The 22140-nt window shown below is 42.2% G+C and overlaps 1 non-coding gene across 1 annotated transcript; it reads left to right on the forward strand.

Moving 5' to 3' along the window:
* The first annotated feature begins 16485 nt into the window (after positions 1 to 16485).
* LOC114809350 lies at positions 16486 to 16623 on the forward strand. The gene has a single exon (XR_003757137.1). It is a non-coding gene; the product is annotated as a small nucleolar RNA SNORA7 (small nucleolar RNA).
* Positions 16624 to 22140: the final 5517 nt, after the last annotated feature.

Raw genomic sequence — 22140 nt, forward strand, 5'->3', positions numbered from 1 at the left:
ATGAATTTACCACAATACAACTTTGTATTACCACAATACAACTTTGTGGTAATGTACTTTCCCAAAGGCTTAATACAGTGCAGAAAATAAGTGCTCATAATACACCACTGATTGACTGGCTGAGCACTGACAATTATCAAGGGCTAAGGGAAGGAGTCCCTCTTGTTTCACCCCAGTGTGACCCACTGCAGTACTGGTTCACCCCAGTGTGACCCACTGTAGAACTTGATCAGCTTTCAGGGATGTGAGGAGCAGGGTGAAATATGCTGGCATTCATTCAGTCACATTCATTGTGCACTTACTGTGTGCAGAACACAGTACTTTCAAAACCATGGCATTCGGCATCCACAGCGAGCCAGGAAGGGAAGCAAGGGCAGAACAGGCAGAATATGGAGGTCAATGCCAAGTACAGACCACCTGGACCTCTCTTTTTATTTTTTCATTTTTAATGGTTAAGCACTTACTACGTGGCAGGTACTGTTCTAAGCACTGGGGTAGATACAAGCTAATCAGGTTGGACACAGTCCCTCTCATGTGGGGCTTTGCAGTCTTAATCCCCATTTTATAGCTGAGGTAACTGAGGCCCAGAGAAGTAAAGTGACTTGTTCAAGGTCCCACAGCAGACAAGTGGCAAAACAGAGATTAGAACCCAGGTCCTTCTGACTCCCAGGCTCTTGCTCTATCCACTAGGCCACGCTGCCCTTCCTCAAGGACCCTTGGAAAACAAGGCAGAGCTATCTTCAAGTACAATACACGTGCACATAACTAAATACATCCATTGAGATTCATGTACACACCCTCATTTCAGAAGGGAAATCACTGTCTGTAGGCTACCACAGTCATTGGAAGGCACTTCAGCTCCGAAGGTGACAAGCTTATCACACCTGACAGTCACAATCCCTGCCTCCCGCTTCCGGTTTTCCTCCTCCCCCAACTTCTCCTCCCTCTCTCCAGGACGGTTCCTTCCATTCTCTCATCAGCTGAGAGTCTCAGGAGGATCAACATTTCCAGCCTTCAGGGGACGGTAAAGATAAAAGAGGGGTAGGTGGGTCCTTTGGAGGGTCTTTGTCCGGGGACTCTAAGAATATCCATCCCATCTAGGATTGACCACAAACTAACTGTATGTCCCTGGGAAATTGTTTAACCTCATGGTCCCCTCATCTATAAAATGGGGATCAAAATACTAGCCTTCTGTCCCGAGCTAGGAGAAGAGCTGGTTAATGAGCTCTTCAAAGTGCTCACAGTGGTCTTCACAGTTCCTGGCATATGGTAAGTGTTAACAAGTACCATTAAAAAAAAGAAAGCAGTAGAATCCAGACATAAAATGTCCAAAGAAATATACATCCTCATACACATGTGTACTGTATGTAATTTCTCCCACTTTGATGTGTGGGCAGAGAACATGTCTACCAACTCTTTGTATTGTACTCTTCTAAGCACTTAGTACAGTGCTCTTGCACAGAGTAAGTGCTCAGTAAATACCACTGTTTGATGGATTACAAATAGAAGTTTTAGCAGATATCCATAAATAACAGCTAATGAATAAAAGTTGGAATGTTTAGATATCAACTATATAAAAAATTTTTAAATGAAGTATAGAGAGGCAGTGCCCTTCTGGATTTTAGATATTGCAGATAAAAATAATGTGCTTTTTTCCTTTCTGGATTCAAATCCCAAGGGATTTTCACTAAATTGACCTGAACATGTAAGATTAAAAAAAGAACTGTTCACTGTTTATTCCTGATTTCCACTGTATTTTTCGTATACTTTACCATTAAAAGTTGAAAACACAGTCTTCATAGTTGCCATGTAATTGCCGGATTTCAGAAGGCTTAGTTAAGTCCACAACCTTTCATCTCATACTACTAGATGATTAGTGCCTGGGATTATAATAGAACTCTTCACAACTTTTCTTAAGTATTAGTATAGGCTAAAGCATCGGTGAACCAAGCAAATACGATGTACCCAGTAGCATCTAGCTACCAGTGATTTACTATCACATACTGAAATGGAGTTGAAGGGCAAGATGGAGAGTAGTATTATATGGTGTTATATATCCTGTTCACATCAGGCTTGTGTAATAAAAGCTGAACAATCTACAGTACATGTCTTAAATCTGCCATCTAAGATACTGATTGTAAAATAAAATTAACAAAATGGAGGTTATCGCTATATAACCTATCCATGAGAAAGCAGTATGCAAAGATCTTTCTACTTATTATTTATTTCCAGTCAATAGAAATGCATTAAAATGAAAATTTCAATATTATGTGAACTGAATAAAGTACACCTAATATGTTACTCAGTAGATTTAAAAAACAATATTGTTCTACAGACTGGGTAGTATTTTTATCAGCATGGCTTTTATTTCTTACTGATAACAAAACACGCAAGTGAAATGAATACAATAAAATGAAACTTGCAAGCAGACAATTCTGCATCCTACTGAATATGAAGTTTGAAATGGAATTTTTCCATATGTGATGTGAAATTAAGCATCACTGAAACTGATTTTGTTAGAAACAATTTATGATAAATGGAACTAAAGGAACAAAATTATTTACAGAGCACATAGAAATCAAAATTGACTTTGAACAAAAATAATGCCTTTGAAAGCAAGCCAGTGAAATAAAATTGAACAGCTCTACATTGTACTCCCAGGATAAATTCAAGTTACACTCTAGAGATTTTTAGGTTTCCCATTTGGGTAAATCATTCTATTAATGAAACAGCTTTCCTTTCCCATAGCTGCACAGAGTTGTTGCCTATTATTTTAACACTGATATACCATCTTGGGGTGAAGGTTTAATTCCTTGGTGTTTGTAATTTGAAGAAACCTTTGTAGTTCCTAAGGAGTGTTTCAGATCTTTCTTAAGAGTTTCAGATGAATTTGTAAACTTTTGGGAGAGAGTTCAAAACTACTTCCGTAACATTTCCGTATTTCTTACTAGGCTGAATTTGCTGGTGTGATCATCAAATGATACCAAGGATGTTAAGGTAAAAAGAAAATAAGAATCAAATACAAAGAATACAAACCCTAAGATTTAAATAAAGAACTATCAGTGGTATAATTTATCCAATTCCACAGATCAGTAATGCATTTCTTCATCTTTTTCAATTCTGAAAATAACCTCATGAATACTCCTATTATTCTGCATGATACGTTCATTAAAATGACTACAAATAAGGTAATTTTAAATACCATAAACTATTTAATGTTCCCTCTTCTTCACCACCTCACATGATTTCCTGGAAAGGGTTAATTAATCAATTCAATCAATCAATCAATGAGAATTTTTGTTTATGTATTTGTTAAGTTCTTACTATGTTCCAGGCACTATACTGAACACTGGGGTAGACACAAGTTAAATCAGCTTGGACACAGTCCAGGCTCCACATGGGGCTCACAGTATTAATCCCCATTTTACAGAAGAGGTAACTGAGGCACAGAGGTGGTAACTGACTTGCCCAAGGTCATGCAGCAGACAAGTGGTGCTGTTATTGAGCATTTATCATGTGCAGAGCACTACACTTGGGAGAAGTGCAACAGTCCTCCAGTCTCTCCTCACTTCAGTCCAAACTACCCTTAACCCCCTGGGTGATTTTTTCTAAACAAAAGTTCAGTTCCTATCTCCCAATTCTTCATAAACCTCCAAAGTGTTGCCCATCCACCTCCACAGGATCATTAATGGCATTTATTGACGAGTGCCAAGTGCAGAGCACTGTATCAAGCATATGGGAGAGTACAGAGAAGCAGCATGGCTTAGTGCACAGGCTTGGGAATCAGAGGACGCAGGTTCTAATCCAGGCTCTGCCACTTATCAGCTCTGTGACTTTGGGCAAATCACTTAACTTCTCTGTGCCTCAGTTACCTCATCTCTAAAATGGGGATTAAGACTGCAAGCCCCTCATGGGACAATCTGATTACCTTTTATCTACCCCATTAGAACAGTGCTTGGCACATAGTGAGTGCTTAACAAATGCAATCATTATTCAGCACTTAGAAGAGTGCTTCGGACATAGTAAGCCCATAACAAATACCATCATTATTATTACTATTATTAGAACAGAGTTGGTAGACATATTCCCTGCCCCACTGAGCTTACATCAAACAGAAACTCCTTGCCACGAGCTTTAAAGCATTAAATCAGAGCTCCTCTTCCTGCCACTTGTCAGCTGTGTGACCTTGGGCAAGTCATTTTACTTCTCTGTGTCAGTTACTTTATCTGTAAAATGGGGATTGAGATTGTGAGCCCCACGTGGAACAGGGACTGTGTCCAACCTGATTTGTTTACATCCACCTCAGCACTTAGTACAGTGCCTGGTACATAGTAAGTGCTCAACAAATACTATAATTAATACCTTCACTAATCTCCTATTTCAACCCAATCTCCACACTTTGCTCCTCTAACATCAACCTACTCAATGTGCTTGCCTCTCATCTGTCTCAATCAATGGTATTTATTGACTGCTTATTATATGCAGAGTTCTTAATCAATCAATATTTATTGCTGCCAATCCCTAGTCTTTGTCCTCCTTCGGTCTGGAATTCCCTCTCACTTTATATCTGACAGACTGCTATTCTCCCCACTTTCAGGAACCCACTAAAATTATATCCCCTGCAAGAAGCCTTCTCTGACTAAGCCCTCATTTTCCCAACCTATTTGCCTTCCCTTCTGAGTTACCTATACACATGGGTCTGTATCCCTTAAGCATTTTGATACTCTTCCCACCTGCAACTTCTCAGCCTGCATGCCTTATACCCTACTATTTCCCTTATCCTGATTTGCCTGCTGTGTGACCTTGAGCAACTCACCTCACTTCTCTGTGCCTCAGTTACCTCATCTGTAAAGTGGGGATTGAGATTGTGAGCCTCATGTGGGACAGGGACTATGTACAGCCTGATTTGCTTGTATCCCCCCAGAACTTAGAACAGTGCCTGGCACATAGGAAGCGCTTAAGTACCACAGTTATCATTATTGTTATTATTATTAATTATTTTAATATCTGTCTCCTCAACAAGAGGGTGAGCTCTTTGAGGGCAAGGGTGGTGTCTACAAAGTCTATCGCATTTTCTCAACTGCTCTGCATTCAATAAAAAGTGAATAAATACCATTAATTGACTAATTGATCAATTGCACTCATACAAGACAGGACTTTGGGTTATTGTCATTATTGTTATGGCATTTGTTAAGTGCTTACTATATGACAAATACTGTTCTAATCACTGAGGCGGATACAGTTAATCAGATAAGAAAACAACCCTTGTCCCACGTGGGGCTTACAGTCTAAGTAGGGGGAATTTTGATTTGTTAATCTAGAAAATTACAAGACAAAAAAAGTGGGTGGTTTTTGTGCAGTTTGAGTTTATAAAACTGACAGCAGCATCTGTTAAATGTAGTGTTAAAAGCAAAATCATTTGCTTGTAGGTCAACAAGAATGGAAAATTAGCAGTCAAAAACACTCAACAGTTCACTGTGCCTGTCTCAATTCCAGTATCAGTTGTTCCTTCCAACGGTGCTTCCTAGTCTGAGACAATCTCGATATAAATAGACTAGTCCTTCATAGTTGTAATGACATGTCTGAAGTTTCTCTTTCCAGCATCCTTGAAGTGATTCTTCCAGAGGTGTGTGGTCAGGGTAAGCAAATCATGCAATGAATGATCAATGGTAAATCTCAAAATGTGGCAAAAACGTTTTGCAAAAAGAAATGTACTTTATCAAAGGCACATTCACTGTCTACTTCCTGTCCTCTCCTGGTTCTCCTCATCTCTCTGGCCATTCATTCTCAGTCTCCTTCATGGGCCCCTCCTCCCCCTCCCATCCCCTAACTGTAGGGGTTCCTCAAGGGTCATTTCTGGGTCCCCTTCCGTTCTCCATCTACAGCCACTCCCTTGGCGAACTCATTCACTCACACAGCTTCAATTATCATCTCTAAGTGGATGACACCCAAATCTACATTTCATATCTCCTCCTGCCTTCAGGTCACCTCCACCTGGATGTCCACCTGCCACCTAAAACTCAACATGTCCAAGACTGAGCTTCTTATCTTCCCTCCCAAACTCTGTCCTCTCGCTGATTTTCCCATCACTGTGGATGGCACTACCATCCTTCCCATCTCACAAGCCTGCAACCTCAGTTTCATTCTTGACTCCATTCTTTCATTCACCCCACACATCCAATCCGTCACCGAAACCTGCTGGTCTTTCCTTCACAAGATCGCCAATATCTGCCCTTTCCTCTCCGTCCAAACTGCTACCTTGTTGGTACAATCTCTCATCATATCCCAACTGGATTACTGTATCAGCCTCCTTTCTGATCTCCCATCCACTTGTCTTTCCCCACTTCAATCTATACTTCACTTTGTTGCCCTGATTATCTTTCTATAGAAATGCTTGGGGCATGTCACCCCTCTCCTCAAAAATCTCCAGTGGTTGCCTATCAATCTTCATATGAAGCACAAACTCCTAACTCTTGGCTTCAAAGCTCTCCATCACCTTGCCCCCTCCTACCTCACCTCCCTTCTCTCTTTCTACTGCACACCCCGCACGTTCCACTCCTCTGCCGCTAATGTCCTCACTGGGACTCATTCTCACCTTTCCCGCCATCGACCCCTGGCCCATGTCCTACCTCTGGGCTAGAATGCCTTCTCTCCTCACATCCGCCAAACTAACTCTCTTCCCCCTTCAAAGTTCTACTGAAAGCTCACCTCTTTCTGGAGGCCTTCCCAGACTGAGCCCCCTTTTTGCTCTGCTCCTCCTCCCCTCCTCATCACCCCTACTCCCTCCCTCTGCTCTACCCCTTCTCCGCCCCACAGCACTGGCGTATATTTCTACATCTTTATTATTTTATTTATTTTATTAATGATGTGTATACATCTACAATTCTATTTATCTATTTTGATGCTATTGATGTCTACTTGTTTTGTTTTGTTGTCTGTCTCCCCTTCTAGACTGTGAGCCCGTTGTTGGGTAGGGATTGTCTCTATCTGTTGACGAATTGTACTCTCCAAGAGCTTAGTACAGTGTTCTGCACACAATAAGCGCTCAATAAATACGATTGAATGAATTAATGAATGTGGACTGAGGAGGGACAGATATGTTGTTATGCCAGATGAAATCAGCATGCCTTTCTAATGCTTCCAACACAATCCTTTTCTTTTTAATGGTATTTGTTAAGTGCTTACTCTGTGCCAGCACTTTACAGTCTAAATTTCTTACATGGCGGTCAAGCTATGCCTTACACATATCACTCGACTCATGCTTTATTAATGCAGGCATAGGCAGACAGCGAAGGGAAGGATCGGCTCAGGAAACCTAGAGATGGGACAACTGGGAAGATCAGTGAAGAATTAAAAGAAGACATAAGAAACAACAGTTATCATCATTATCATCATCAGTATCTTCATCATCGTCATCATCATCATCATCACCTGAGAAGCAGTGTAGCCTCATAGAAAGAGCACAAGCCCGGGCGCCTTAGAACCTGGACCAGAAAATCCTGGTTCTGCCACTGGAAAATTCTGGTTCTGCCACTTGTCTGCTGTGTGACCTTGAGGATGTCATTTCCCTTCTCTGTGCCTCAGTTCTCTCTCCTGCAAATGGGGATTTGATACCTGTTCTTCCTCCTACTTAGACTGTGAGCCCCTTGTAGAACCCGATTAACTTGTATCTACCCCAGAACCTTGTACATTGTTTGCTACATATAGTAAGTACTTAATACCACAATCATTTTCATCTTTAGTTGAACAGCAAAGAGAATCATGATTTTGCTCCTGTTCTATTTTTGTTTCCTGCCACTAGGTGCTCTGGGGAAGCTGCAAACTAGAGGGCATAAGGTCAGAAAGGACAGATTTAGAAAGCAAGTGAGCAATCTCATCCTTAGAAACAGCTGGAACCACTAAATAAGTATGGAATTTAAATAGTATGTCATGTCTGTCTTAAGCACTTTGATACTCACAGTGCTTATGTAAATAATCTTCTATTCTACTATTTCTCCAATTAGTATTTATTTTAACGTTTGTCTTCCCCTGTAGACTGTAAGCTCCTTTGGGCAGGGGTCACGTCTACCAACACTAGCTCACTGTAATAATAATAAAAAATAATTATCATAAGCACTCAGGTGGATACAAGAACAACAGGTTGGACACATTCCCCATCTCACATGGGGTTCACGGTCTCAATCTCCATTTTACAGATGTCTCCCAGGCCCATGCTCTATCCACTATGCCATACTGCTTTCCCAAACAATTGTACAGTGCTCTGCACCAAGTAAGCATTCATTAAATACCATTGATTTATTGATTGGTTGATTGACAGTTGGTTAAGAGCCACCATTCTTTATATCAGGGTAGATCACCACTGATCATGTAGTCCAGCTACCACATAGTGCTGCCAAGAATGTGTACCATATGTAAAAAAAAAAAAAAAGACCTGTGTACTTAGTAATGTGCCATACCCCTGCCCAGCTCCTTCCTTGTTACATTCAATCAGTCTGTCATATTTATTGAGTGCTTACTGTGTGCAGAGCACTGTACTAAGTACTTGGGAGAGTACAATATAATGAAATTAGCAGACACAGTCCCTGCCCACAAGGAACTTTCAGTCTAGAATTTACAATCCAGGCACCAGTGGGACAGTGGGAACATGACTTCCAATTAATCAGTGGCATTGATTGAGCATGTGGGAAAGGGCAATCATTGGCAGACTCAATCCCTGCCCACAAGGAACTCTAATAGGGATGAGAATGGGCAAGTGGCACTGTACTATAATAATAATAATACTGCTATCTGTTAAGTGCTTATTATGTGCCAAGCACTGTTCTAGGTGCTGGGATAGATACATTGTAATCAGGTTGGACACAGTCCCTGTCCCACATGAGGCTCACAGTCTCAATCCCTATTTTTCAGATTAGGTAACTGAGGCACAGAAAATGAAGTGACTCGCCCAAGATTACACAGCAGACAAGCGGCAGAGCCAGGATTAGGACCCACGACCTCTGACTCCCAAGCCTGTGCTCTCGCCACTGGGACATGCTGAGCTTGGTACGGTGCTCTGCACACAGTAAGAGCTGAATAAATATGATTGAATGAATAAGTTAATCACTAACATTGGAATCAATTTCTTTCCACAGGTCATGAGGCCGTGAAGTCTCAGGACCAAGGCTCATCTGTCTCTCTTGACAGGAACCTTCTCCATTATCATCATCATCAACATCCACATCATCATCTTTGGGTTTATCAATAGATTGTCTATACCCCTGGGTTGATTTCAAAATAATAGTCCTTTCAAATCTAATCTTAAATAAGACCATTGCATAACGGTACACTCCACTCCACTGTAAGCCCTGTGTGGTTATAGAGACTGTGTCCAATCTGTTTACCTTGCATCTAACCCAACATTTAGTACAGGCCTTGACAAATAGCAAATGCTTAACAAATATCACTATTATTTTTACTGTAGCATTTGTTTGGGCTTCATGCATTGTAGTGTTATAATGTTTGATACTATCTAAATAGGAACTAGCTTAACTTCTTGCCTTTCTTCCTATTTTCCACTGTATTCCTAAACCATAATCAATCAATCAATGGTATTTATTAAGCACTTACTGTGTGTAGAGCATTGTACTGAGCACTTGGGAAAGTACATGACAATAGAGTTGGAAGACATGATCCCTGCCCACAAGGATCTACAGTCCAAAGGGGAGAAGGGAACTAAAATAAATTACAGATAGGAGAAAGAATAGAGTATAAGGATATATGTAAGTGTTGTAGGGCTGCGGCAGCAAAAGGCTTAATAAATGGAATTCAACAGGACATTTCAATATAGGGTTTGTACTACTTGATACGACAGTACGCTACGTGTAAGTCTTGTCTTGTCTTGTCTTACGCTGTTGAGTCATCTCCAACCCCTAACGACTCCATGGACAAGTGGAGTCTCTCCCAGAATAACCCACTCTCCATCTACAATCGTTCTGGTAATAGATCTATTGAGTTTTCTTGCTAAAAATATGGAAGTGGTTTACCATTGCCCTCTTCCGCAAAGTAAACTTGATTCTCCACCCTCGACTCTTTCCCCTCAGCACCCTCGCTGCTGCCCAACATGGGTGAGTTTTGCCTTGTAGCAGATTACTTTCCACTCGCTAGCCACTGGCCAAGCTAGGAATGGAATGGGTATGCCTCTGCTTGACTCTCCCTCAGGGTGGCTCAGTGGAAAAAGGCTAGGCTTGGGAGTAAGAGGTCATGGGTTTGAATCGCGGCTCTGCCACTTGTCAGCTGTATGACTTTGGGTAAGTCACTTAACTTCTCTGGGCCTCAGTTCCCTCATCTGTAAAATGGGGATTAAGACTGTGAGCCCCACATGGGACAACCTGATTACCTTGAATCCCCCCTAGCGCTTAGTGCTTGGCACATAGTAAGCACTTAACAAATACTATCATTATTATTAGTATTATAACCAAGTCTGGTAGAGTACTGTAAACTTTCCATGTGCAATCCTGAGAGTGGTCTGTGTAAGTACCTCTGTTAATATTTATTTTATATTATTTGTTAAATGCTTACTAAACTGAAACTTGTAAACTGTTGCCTTGTTTCCTTTTAACTACTGCTGAACAACCCTGTTCTCTCATTCATTCATCCATTCATTCCTTCGCTCATATTTATTGAGCACTTATTGTGTGCAGAGCCCTGTACAAAGCACTTGGGAGAGTACGATATAGCAATAAATAGACACATACCCTGCACACAATGAGCTACAGTCTAGAGGGGGGGGACTCCATGCAACTTTACTAATAAATCAATTCTATCCTATAATTTTTAATTGTATTTGTTAAGTGTTATTTGTTAAGTGTTTACTATGTGTCAGGCATTGCATTAAGCAGTGAGGTAGATACAGGATCATCAGCTTGAACCCAATCCATGTTCCAAATGGGACTCACAGTCTTAATCACCATTTTTCAGATGAGGTAACTGAGGTACTGCGAAGTTAACTAACTGCCCAAGGTCACACAGTAGACAAGTGGTAGAGCCAGGATTAGAACCCAGATTCTCTGACTCCCAGGCCCATGCTCTTTCTCCTAGCCCATTCTGCTTCCTTTTCTGGTTACACATACAGAATCTAAGTCTGTCCATTTCTTTTGGATCTTTTGATTTCCCCCAAATCATTGGAATATTCCCAGGACAGTCTGATCAATAATGGATACAAGTAGTAATACTTCATTTTGATATAGTCCTTTTCCAGTGGTATTTATTGAGTGCTTACTGTGCAAAGTAATGTACTAAGTATTTGGGAGAGTAATAATAATGAAGGTATTTGTTCATTCATTCATTCAATAGTATTTATTGAGCGCTTACTATGTGCAGAGCACTGTACTAAGTGCTTGGAATGTTCATTCAATAGTATTTATTGAGCGCTTACTATGTGCAGGGCCCGGTACTAAGCGCTTGGAATGAACAAGTCGGCAACAGATAGAGACAGTCCCTGCCGTTTGACGGGCTTACAGTCTAACCAGGGGAGACAGACAGACAAGAACAATGGCAATAAATAGAATCAAGGGGATGAACATCTCATTATAACAATAGCAAATAAATAGAATCAAAGTGATGTAAATCTCATTAACAAAATAAATAGGGTAATGAAAATATATACAGTTGAGTTTGTTAAGTACTTACTATGAGAGCCTGTTGGGCAGGGATTGTCCCTATCTGTTGCCAAATTGTACATTCCAAGTGTTTAGTACAGTGCTCTGCACACAGTAAGTGCTCAATAAATAGAACTGAATGAATGAATTTGCAAAGCACTGTTCTAATTGCTGGGGTAGATACAAGATAATTGGATTGTCTCACGTGGGATTCACGGTCTTAATCCCCATTTTACAGATGAGGTAACTGGGGCCCAGAGAAGTTAAGTGATTTGCCCAAAGCCACACAGCTGATAAGTGGCAGAAACACAATTAGAACCCATGACCTCTGACTCCTAAGCCCATGCTCTTTCCACTAAGTCACGCTGCCTGCTCACCGTGAGATTACATTCTAGGGGGGCATTTTATTTAGCATCACAGAATCCTTGAGAGGTGCTGAAGAACCAGTTTAGTGGAAAGGGTGGGGCCCTGGGAATCAGAGAATCTGGATTCATTCATTCAATCATATTTCATGAGCGCTTACTGTGTGCAGAGCACTGTAGTAAGTGCTTGGAAAGTACAATTCAGCAATAGAGACAATCCCTGCCCACCTAGCTCTGCCATTTGCCATCTGGTGTCCTTGGGCAAATCATTTAACTTCTCTGGGCTTCAGTTTTCTCATCTGTAAAATGGGAATTAAACAACTGCTCTCCCTTCTGCTTCTCTTTCTCCAGACTGTAAGCTCATTGTGGCCAGGGAACATCTCTATCAATTCTGTTATAATGTACACTCCCAAACACTTAGTACAGTCAATCAACCATATTTAATGAGCCCTTTTTGGGTGCAGAGCACTGTACTAAGCACATGGGAGGGTACAATATAACAACATAGATACATTTCCTGTCCACAGAGCTCTGCAAAGGGCAAGCACTCAATAAACATGATTAACTGATTGATTGATCGATTAGACTGTGAGCCCCACATGGGACAGGGATTTATCTTGCATCTATCCCAGTGCTTAACATGTAGTAAGCACTTAACGATGACCCCAGCTATTGTTAATTATCTCCTTCTTTTCAGTGATAGAGCTGAGTCCAAAATAGAATTGATACAAGCTTACTATTAGTAGCTCTGCTTGCCAGTTTCTCCTAGCCACTCAGTTCTTGGGCTCTAGATGTGGCCCTGGTGAAACTGCTCAAAAAGCCAGATGTGTTTTCTGTGGTAGGTCCAAATCTATTATTAGTCTCCATTTTTCCCAAGTTGTTCTTTCAGTGTGTTTCTTCCTTAACATAGTTCTTAGCTCTTTTGGTACATTTGAATTTTCTGCCGTTCATTTCTGGAATATTTACATACTTTGCAACATGACCCAATTTAGACTGCTCTGCAAATTTCACTAAAGTATTTCTTCTTTCTGATTATTAATAAATACATTAAATAAGGACAGATTTAATATAGACTCCTGAAGCACTCCAGAAGGGAACGTCTTCACAATTGGATACGATGTCATTGATCGTTACCTTTAATAGGTGATATTTCCATCAGATTTCAATCCATCGTAATGTATTATTATTAGAGCAAAATTGAATGAATATATATGCAGTGAAAAGCAGAAATAGCATCATTAAATTATCTAGGTTCAGTCAAGACTCAACAGTGTTTCTACACATACCAATATACATTGAAACAAACACACTTTTCTGCTCCTTTTTCTGCTCACTCAGTGCTCAGGGTAAGCAGAATTAAAGCTAAAATTAATGGGTAATAGTAAGAACAATTTAATACTTGTTAGACTCCTTCTCTGCCTCTACTTTCTAGCTGTGGGGCTCCCTCAGGGCTTAATTTTGGGTTCTTTTCTGTTCTCCATCTACACCCACTCCCTTGGGGAGCTCATTCACTCCCACAGCTTCAGCTACCATCTCTACATGAGTGATTCCCAAATCTATCTTTCCAGCCCTGACCTCTCTCCTTCTCTGCAATCTTGCACTTCCTCCTGCCTTCAGGACATGTCTACTTGGATGTCCCACTGTCACCTCAAACTTAATACGACCAAAACAGAACTCCTCATCTTCCCACCCAAACACTGTCCCCACTGTGACTTTCCCACCACTGTAGGCAACACCGCTAGCCTCCCTGAAACACAAATCTGGCATTATCCTCGACTGGCATATCGCCCTCATTCAACCCACATATTCAATCTTGACAACATCACTAAAGCCTATCCTTTCCTCTCCATCTAAGCCGCTACTACGCTGGTCCAAACGCATCGTATCCCACCTCAACTACTGCATCAGTCTCCTTGCTGATTTCCCTGCCTCCTGTCTCTCCCCACTCCAGTCTTTATTTTACTCTGCTGTTTGGATCATTTTTCTAAAATAAATTCAGTCCCACATCTTCCCACTTCTCAAGAAACTGCCATGGTTACCCATCCATCTGTAGCCAAATTGTACGTTCCAAACACTTAGTACAGTGCTCTGCACATAGTAAGCACTTAATAAATACTATTGAATGAATGAATCCACCTCCATATCAAACAGAAACTTGCTACCATTGGTTTAAGATGCTCAACCAGCTCTTCCCCTCTACCTTACCGCACTGATTTCCTATAACCATTCAGAACACTTCACTCCTCTAACACCAACCTACTCACTGTACCTCACTCGCTTCTCCCTCACCACCTATCCCCTTGCCCACATTCTTCCTCTGGCTCGGAACTCCTTCTCCTTTCATATCTGACCCACAATCATTCTCCCCACCTTCAAAGCCTTATTAAAATCGCATCTCCTCCAAGAGACCTGCCCTGACTAAGCCCTCATTTCCCATATTCGTTCTCCCTTCATAATCACCTGTGCACTTGGATCTGTATCCTTTAAGCATTTGATATTCACCCACCCTCAGTCCCACAGCACTTCAGTACATATTCATAATTTATTTTATGTTTGTCTCCCCCTCTAGACTGTAAGAGCCTGTAAAAATGGATTGTGTCTACCAACTCTGTTGTATTGTACTTTTCCAAATGCTTAATAAAGTGGTCAGCATATAGCAAATGCTCAATAAATACCATTGATTGACTGATTGATAATATCCAATCTCACTCTGGCAGCTGTTGGGTGGAGGATGAGAAAAGAGACAGGAAGTGATCAACTAGTTAGTTGATTTCCCTCAGTACTTATGTACATATCTGTAATTTATTTACATTAATGTCTGTCTTCTCCTCTAGACTGTAAACTTGTTTTGGGCAGGGAATGTGTTTGTTATATTGTTATACTCTACTCTCCCAAGTGCTTACTACAGTGCTCTGTACACAGTAAGAGCTCAATAAATATTATTGACTGACTGACCGATTCCACATGTACCTAGGCATTGCATTGTATAAGACTGAATCTACACCACGTATAAAATTAGAAGGTCACGGTTATTGACCATGTCTAACCATTCCCTTGTACATATTGATTTAGGTGATGATTTTAACATAGGTTCAGCTAAGCACATTACACAGCAACTCCTAGCAGGTCCAACATGAATTTCATTCATTCATTCATTCAATCGTATTTACTGAACTCATTCGATCCCATGGATTCAACTATCATCTCTATGCAGATGACACCCAAATCTACATCTCCTCCCCTGTTCTCTCTCCTTTCCTCCAAACTCATATCTCCTCCTGCCTACAAGAACATCTCCACCTTGATGTCTGCCTGCCACCTAAAACTCAACATGTCCAAGACTGAGCTCCTTATCTTCCCTCCTTATCCCTGTCCTCTCCCTGCCTTCCCTGTCACTGTGGACGGCACTTCCATCCTTCCCATGTCACAGGCCCTCAACCTTGGTGTCATCCTTGACTCTGCTCTCTCATTCACCTCACACATCCAATCTGTCACCAAAACCTACTTGGTCTCACCTTCACAACATCTCCAAGATCTGACCTTACCTCTCCATCCAAACTGCTACTTTGCTGGTAGAAGCTCTCATAATATCCTGACTGGATTATTGCATCAGCCTCCTCTCTAATCTCCCATCCTCCTGTGTCTCCCCCCTCCAGTGTATTCTTCATTCTGCTGCCCCTACAGAAACGCTCTGGGCATGTCACTCCCCTCCTCAAAAACCTCCATTGGTTGCCTATCAACCTTCGCATCACACAAAGACTCCTCACTCTTGGCTTCAAAGCTCTCCATCACCTGGCCCCCTCCTGCCTCACCTCCCTTCTTTCCTTCTTCAGCCCACCCCATACACTCTGCTCCTCTACCACCGCTAACTTCCTCACAGTACCTCGTTCTCTCCTGTCCCGCCATCGATCCCTGGCCCATGTCCTGCCACTGACCTGGAATGCCCTCCCTTCTCACATCTGCCAAACTAACTCTCTTCCCCTCTTCAAAGCCTACTGAGAGTTCACCTCCTCCAAGAGGCCTTCCCAGACTGAGCCCTCCCTTTCCCTCTGCCCCTCCTCCCCTCCCCATTCCCCCTACTCCCTCCCTCTGCTCTTCCCCCATTCCCCTCCCCACAGCACTTGTGCATATTTGAATATATTATTTATTACTCTATTTTATAAATGATGTATATATATATATCTATGATTCTATTTATCTTGATGGTATTGACACCTGACTGCTTGTTTTGTTTTGTTTGTCTCCTCCATTTAGACTGTGAGCCTGTCGTTGGGCAGGGATTGTCTCTATCTGTTGCTGAATTATACATTCCAAGCGCTTAGTACAATGCTCTGCACATAGTAAGTGCTCAATAAATACAACTGAACGATTGAATTTATACAAACCCCTCTGTAAAATTTCTTCTAGCAATGAATTCATCATGCTTAGCATCTGCTCTGTAAAGGAAGGTTTCCTTAGACTGGTTTCAGACTAGTCATAGTAATAATCCTCTCTCAGGGTCACACCTGGAGAGTTCCCAGTACTCTACCAGTCTCGACTACAGGAAGGAGAGTGAGGCAGAGGCCTACCCATTCCATTCCTAGCTAGGGCAGTGGCTAGCAAGTGGAAGGCAATCTACTACAAGTCAAAACTCACCCATGCTGGGCAGCAGCGGCATGGGAGAGAATCAAGGGTGAAGACTCAAGTTTACCGCATGGAAGGAGGAGATGGTAAACCACTTCTGTAATTTTACCAAGAAAACTCTCTGGATCCACTACCAGAACGATTGCAGATGGAAGTGGGGCACTCTGAAAGAGACGTGTCCATGGCGACACTATGGGTCAAAAATGACTTGAGGGTATAAGACAAGACAAAAGTAGTAGTAGTAGTAGCAGCATTTGTTCATTCATTCATTCAATCATATTTATTGAGCGCTCACTATGTGCAGAGCACTGTACTAAGCACTTGGAATGTACAATTCAGCAACAGATAGAGACAATCCCTGCCCAATGACAGGCTCACAATCTAAACGGGGGAGACAGACAACAAAACAAAACAAAACAAGTAGTCTGGTGTCAATATCAACAAGATAAATAGAATCATAGATATATGCACATCATTAAAATAAATAGAGTAATAAACAATATATACAAATATGCACAAGTGCTGTGGGGAGAGGAAGGGGGTAGAGCAGAGGGAGGGAGAAGGGGGAATAGGAAGGGGAGGAAGAGCAGAGGGAAAGGGAGGGCTCAGTTTGGGAAGGCCTCCTGGGGGAGGTGAGCTCTCTGTAGGGCTTTGAAGAGGGGAAGAGAGTTAGTTTGGTGGATATGAGGAGGGAGGGCACTCCAGGTCAGTGGTAGGACGTGGGCCAGGGGTCGACGGCGGGACAGGCGTGAACGAGGGACCGTGAGGGGGTTAGCAGCAGAGGAACAGAGTGTACGGGGTGGGCTGTAGAAGGAGAGAAGGGAGATGAGATAAGAGGGGGCAAGGTGATGGAGAGCTTTGAAACCAAGAGTGAAGAGTTTTCGTTTCATGCAAAGGTTAATAGGCAACCACGGGAGGTTTTTAAGGAGGGGAATGACATGCCCAGAGCGTTTCTGTAGACAGATGATCCGGGCCGTGGAATGAAGACTAGACTGAAGCAGGGAGAGACAGGAGGATATGAGATAAGAGAGGAGGCTGATGCAATAATCCAGTCGGGATATTATGAGAGCTTGTACCAGCAAGGTGGCAGTTTGGATGGAGAGGAAAGGGCAGATATTGGCGATATTATGAAGGTGAGACCAGCAGGCTTTGAAGATGGATTGGATATGTGGGGTGAATGAGAGAGCAGAGTCAAGGATGACACCAAGGTTGTGAGAAGACAGGAAGGATGGTAGTACAGTTCACAGTGACAGGGAAGTCCGGGAGAGGACAGGGTTTGGGAGGGAAGATAAGGAGCTCAGTCTTGGACCTGTTGAGTTTTAGGTGGCAGGCAGAGATACAGGTGGAGATGTCCTGAAGGCAGGAGGAGATACGAATCTGTAAGGAGGGGGAGAGGGCAGGGTAGGAGATATAGATTTGGGTGTCATCTGCATAGAGATGATAGTTGAAGCCGTGGGAGCGAATGAGTTCACCAAGGGAGTGAGCGTAGATGGAGAACAGAAGAGGCCCAAGAATTGACCCTTGAAGGAACCCCTACAGTTAATAATAATAATAATAATAATGTTGGTATTTGTTAAGCACTTACTATGTGCAGAGCACTGTTCTAAGTGCTGGGGTAGGTAGAAGGTAATCAGGTTGTCCCTTGTGAGACTCACAGTCTTAATCTCCATTTTACAGATGAGGTAACTGAGGCACAGAGAAGTTAAGTGACTTGCCCACAGTCACACAGCTGACAAGTGGCAGAGCCGGGAATCAAACCCATAACCTCTGACTCCCAAGCCCGTGCTCTTTCCACTGAGTCACGCTACAGTTAGTGGATGGGAGGAGGAGGAAGAGCCCATGAAGGAGACCGAGAATGAACTGCCAGAGAGATAAGAGGAGAACCAGGAGACGGTGGAGCCCGTGAAGCCAAGTTTTGATAAAGTGTTGAGGAGAAGGGGATGGTCGACAGTGTCAAAGGCAGCTGAGAGATCAAGGAGGATTAGGATAGACTAGGAGCCATTGTATTTGGCAAGAAGGAGGTCATGGGTGACCTTTGAGAGGGCAGTTTCGGGGAGTGGAGGGGACGGAAGTGAGATTGGAGGAGGTCCAGGAGAGAGTTGGAGTTGAGGAGTTTAAGGCAGCAAGTGTAGATGACTTGTTGTAGGAGTTTGGAAAGGAAGGGCAGGAGGGAGACAGGATGATAACTGGAAGGGGAAGTGGGGTTAAGAGAGGGTTTTCTTAGGATGGGAGAGACATGGGCATGTTTGAAGGCAGAGGGGAAGAAACCTTTGGAGAGTGAGTGGTTAAAGATGGAAGTTAAGGAGGGGAGGAGGGAATGGCCACACCTACTGAGTGCAAAGCACTGAAATGGAAAAAAATATCCTGCTGAAAATTAGACTTGTCACTGGGTTTCTCGAGGTTTACAATCAAACAATAAGGCAAGAGAGAGATCAGGTTATTGACACTTAAGGAAAGAAACGTTCTCTGTCAAGCGTCAACATGGACTTTTTAAATATTTTTTTGTTTGCTAGTTTTTTTTTGTTTTTTGTTGTTGTTTTGGGTTTTTTATAATCCCTGTTGAGTGCTTACTGTATGCAAGACATTGAACTAATGCTGGGATAGATACAATCTAATCAGGTTGGCACCATTCCATGTTCCACTTGTGGCTCATAGTCTTAATCCCCATTTTACAGATGAGGTAACTGAGGCAAAGAGAAATTAACTGACTTGCCCAAGGTCATACAGCAGGTATGTAAGTGGTGGAGTCGGGAATAGAACCCAAATTTTCTGATTCCCAGACCAGTGCTCTGTTCGCTAGGCCAAGATGCTTCTCAACATCCTGTTCCTGAGGTCAGGAAATTTGATGAACAAGTCAATGTTTAGTCTATCCGAAGTCTTGTGTTTTTTCAGACTTCAATCATGCCCACCTTCCATAATCACCACGGCAATAGGGAAACTTGGAAATGGGATTTTTAAGTAGATTAAGAAAATCCCCATTCTCAAGGACTTTAAAAAGGAAGTTGTCAGTTTGGAATGATCCAAACCCTTAAAAAATTCCTTAGGACCAAATTATTTTTCAGCATTAGGTTCACTTTTGTTCCCTTGAGATGCTATGTCATATTCTTATCTACCCAGATGATTTTAAGCAATTTCAAATTCATTCTCGTTACAATATTCACTAGCTGAGCAATTAGTCAAACCAATTAGGACTACATCTTAATAATTGCTACTTTTGTGAAATAACTATTACCTATTTTATTTGATTTAGAGAATGCTCCCATCACCTGCACTGCTGGGCACGCTAATGACAGGGCAAATTTATTTTTAAGTGCAGCAAATTATCTACTTCTTTGCTACATAGCTCATCTCCGCCCCAATCCCTACCTCCGATATCAGATGGGGAAAATGTGACTGAATGGATGAACCCAGAAGGATGCACCGAAAGCAGTCAGACTTGGTTATGTTGGGGTCAGGATACACATAATGTGTCCGTTTATTATTGAATTGTACTCTCCCAAGCGCTTACTACAGTGCTCTGCACACGCTGAGCGCTTAATAAATATGATTGAATGAATGAATGAACATAATGATTATATTAATAATGAAATGTGTAAAGTGCTTACTTTGTGTCAAGCATTGTACCAAGATAGATACAAGATAATCAGTTCAGAGACGGTCTCTGTCCTCCTGGGCTAATTAAGAGGGAAAACAGATAGCTAATGTCCATTTTATAGATGAGGAAACTGAGGCACAGAGCAATTATGTGATTTGCTCAAAGTCACATGGCAGAAAAGTAGCAGAGCCTGTGTTCTTTCCACTAGGCCACACACAATACATCAGAGTATGAAGTAATAAGTTCCATTTCTTTTTTGTTGTGATTTCCAGTTCCATATTCAATAAACAAGGGAAATAGCTACTAAGAAAACGATGATGTGGCCAAAAGCAGAAGTAAGAAATAGTGTTGCATAGTGGATAGAGCACAGGCCTGGGAGTCAAAAGGACCTGAGTTCTAATTCTGATTCTGCCCCTTATCTGCTGTGTGACCTTGTGCAAGCCACTTCACTTTTCTGTGCCTCAGCTACCTCTTTTGGAAAATGGGGATTGAAATTGGTAGCCCTATGTGGGTCAGGGACTGACCCCAACTCAATTACCTCATATTTAGCCCAGCACTTAGTACAGTGCCTGGCACATAGTAAGTGTTTAACAAATACCACAATTATTATTATTATTGCTATCATGTCTTGCTATTGATCCAGTGGAAAGAGCAGGACTCTCAGAATCAGAAGACCTGGGCTCTAGTCCTTGCTCCTTAAATAGTGAAATGTTGCCCAGGGCTGTGCCATCAATGAATGAAGTTTCAATCCAAAAAACAGCTTGGAATGTTATAGTATGTGGACTTCCTGAAAAACCACTGGCTAACATGGGCAGCGAAGATCGCAGCAGCTACTAAGACAATCTGCCTGGTCATGGTGTTGTAGCACACAGCTATGACACACAGCATTAGCCTGGGCTATTATTGCTTTGGCCACAAACAGGTCTCGAATATATAAACCGTTGTTCTGGTTCATAGTTTGTGAACCCCCAATCGTCCATTCCTTTGTCGTCCTCCTCATCCCATATGGAATACAATTGGAGGGGTTTCCAAGTGGCCTTTCCGGACAGAGCCTTCCTTTCCCTTAATCGCCCCCACCTTCTGGGGCCTACGCACCTAGATCTGTACCCCTTAATCAGTCAATCATATTGATTGAGCACTTACTGTGTGCAGAGCCTGAAGAACTCAACAGTCACCCCACTCTCCATCCCACTGCACTTATGTACATATCCTTTTGCTCTGCCATTTCCCCTACCGGTAATTGGATTTTAACTTCTGCCTCCACTTCTAGACTTTAAGCTCCTTGTGGGCAGAAATCATGCCACCAATATTGTTGTATTCCAATCTCCCAAGTGCTTATGTACTACTATGCTCTGCACACAGTATGTGCCCAATAATTAACATGTATTGTTTGCTAGAGTGTATAGAAACCACTATCACTGTAATCAATACCTTCAGCAGATTCTCAGATCTGGAGTCTCAGAATGAAGGAATATTATTCAATAGTATTTATTGAGCGCTTACTATGTGCAGAGCACTGTACTAAGTGCTTGGAATGAACAAGTCGGCAACAGATAGAGACAGTCCCTGCTGTTTGACGGGCTTACAGTCTAATCGGGGGAGACGGACAGACAAGAACAGTGGCAATAAATAGAGTCAAGGGGAAGAACATCTCGTAAAAACAATGGCAACTAAATAGAATCGAGGCGATGTACATTTCATTAACAAAATAAATAGGATAATGAAAATATATACAGTTGAGCAGACGAGTACAGTGCTGAGGGGATGGGAAGGGAGAGGGGGAGGAGCAGAGGGAAATGGGGGGAAAAGAGAGTTAAGCTGCGGAGACGTGAAGGGGGGGTGGTAGAGTGAGTAGAGGGAGAAGGGGAGCTCAGTCTGGGAAGGCCTCTTGGAGGAGGTGAGTTTTAAGTAGGGTTTTGAAGAG

This window comes from Ornithorhynchus anatinus, chromosome 2 (genome assembly GCF_004115215.2).
Source record: "Ornithorhynchus anatinus isolate Pmale09 chromosome 2, mOrnAna1.pri.v4, whole genome shotgun sequence".
Taxonomy (NCBI): domain Eukaryota; kingdom Metazoa; phylum Chordata; class Mammalia; order Monotremata; family Ornithorhynchidae; genus Ornithorhynchus; species Ornithorhynchus anatinus.